The sequence below is a fragment of the Austrofundulus limnaeus genome, unplaced genomic scaffold (genome assembly GCF_001266775.1).
Source record: "Austrofundulus limnaeus strain Quisiro unplaced genomic scaffold, Austrofundulus_limnaeus-1.0 Scaffold1109, whole genome shotgun sequence".
Taxonomy (NCBI): Eukaryota; Metazoa; Chordata; class Actinopteri; order Cyprinodontiformes; family Rivulidae; genus Austrofundulus; species Austrofundulus limnaeus.
Genome location: NW_013953511.1, coordinates 43487 through 45730, shown reverse-complemented (window position 1 = coordinate 45730; position 2244 = coordinate 43487).

The following is a 2244-nucleotide window of genomic DNA, read 5'->3' as shown; positions in this document are numbered from 1 at the left end:
GGTGGGAGTCAAAACGCAAATATTGGTCTGTGTGGGTGGGCTTACGATACACGCCAGTTTCCAACCGTCCTCCATCCGAAACCGAGACATCTTTTCTTTCCTTTTCAAACAACAACTTTTGATATACATTATACAATTTCATATTTCTTTAACAAACCTTATTTTATCATTCTCTTAAACAAACACATTGAATCAACATTTTTATAATCACTTTCCAGATTATTCTACAATCTTATTCCTTGAAATGAAGAACATCGATCCTTCAAGTTTGTTCGATTTTTAGGTTTTATAAACATCTCAAGTCCCTTAGGATTATATAAACTTTCTCTCTTAACAAAATATAACTGGATGTTTAAAAGTAACATTTGTATGAGCCTTATACATAATGTGCAAGATATTATAATCAACCAACTCATAAAATTTTAATAATTTCAATTTACAAAATAATATATTAGATGGGTGACTAGTGTATTTATCCATTTGTCTATTTTTACCTCCGCCAAGGGCGAGGTAATGTTTTCTGTCGCTTATGTCTGTCTGTCTGTCGGTCTGTCGTTCTATCTGTGGACAACATTACTCAAAAACTTGTGGACGGATTGTCGTGATATTTTTACCACATGTGGGTACTGGGCCAAGGAACAAACCTTTAAATTTTGGTGATGTTCCGGATCACGATGCGGATACTGGATTTTCTTTTTCTTTTAACACTCTGAGATCGGCAAAGCTGTGATGCTTTCACAGGGCTTCTGTAAAAAACAGTATGAGTCTAACCCTTTTCCCTGCCCGGCGCGTCTCGGCATGGCTCACCTAGACGGGCCTGGTGGTAGTTGCTCTTGGACCTGATGTTAATAATCCCAGCCCCTGGGTTATCTTACCAACTAGCCTCTTTCCTCCATTGTCCACCGCCTCCTGGCCAACAACACTACACAACAACTAGCTACTCTTTTCCAGGCCTCTCCTCTCCACCACAAGCCCCCCCACCATGCCCTCTCCTCTCCACCACCACGCTGTGGGCCTTTCCTTTCCACAGGTTTCGGTGAATAGTTTTTGATTTCAGTCACTGAACAGGCCTGATGGTAGCTGCCCCGGCCAGTTCTCGGGTTAGCACACCAGCTAGCTTTCTCTTCCACCGTCAGTCTGCCTCCCTCCTCCACCTCAGCTGTACTCCTCTTTCCGCCAAGTAGGGGTTTCTGCGGACGAATAGGCATTTCAACGAAAGGCAATTCTAAAGAGAATTTTAGAAAATTATAGTCCCAGTTTGTTGTGTGTCTCCATATGCTTTTAACTCTAGTTGGCAGAGATCTGTTGTCGTTGCTCTTCTCTTCTTCTCTTAAGTTTCCTCCACCTCCTCTTCCATCACTTCTCTCCTGTTCGTCTAACCTTCCACCTCCTTCACCTCCTCTGCTGCATCTTATGGTCTGGGTTTTGTGCAGAGCTGTCAGTCCCTGGCTGAGCCTGCCAAGCTCCATTTACCGGTCAGAGGGGAGGTCGGGGCAAATGGTCGGGGCGGCTCTGTGGGTCCGGCCGACCTCCCACCACTGAGCAGCAAAGCCCCTCAACAGATTGAGCCTCCAGCTGGTGGGCACGGGCCCCTTCGTGGCTCCATGCTGAGAGCACACATGCTGCAAAACACCAATTCCCCACGTGCACACAAACACGCGCACCAACACTGAAGTGCATGTTTAAGACATGTGCTCCCCTGTCACCCAGAAATTATATTTCTGTACATTTAAACCTAATAATAAAACTAAGCATTATTTATATTAAAGGTTAGCAGATGCCTTATTGTAAAGTTTTATTTAACTTTTCAGAATTATGTGGCTTTTGTCTTGTAAAGAGCTTGTTGATAAATTAAATCTTATATATATATGTATATATATTTCTTTATCAAGCCTATTCAAAATGATTTTAAGGCGTAAATAGCGTTCAGGCACTGGGTTCTGATGGACACTGGACCAACAACCTTCTGCTGACCTTCATTAAAACAAACCAGACAGCATCTAAATGTCACGATGGAGATATAAATATAAATGTAATCCGAGTTTATATACAAGTAGATATAGATATAAAGAGTTTTTAAGGTGACAGAGATAGGAGCATGTAAATTAAATATGGCAGACATCTACCCAATTACAAAAACTAACCCATTAAACACAAAAGTATGAAAATGACTTATTTCTATATTTATTATTCTGTTTTCAAGATGCTGCACTCAAAAGGGAATAATGTGTATGTGTGTATATA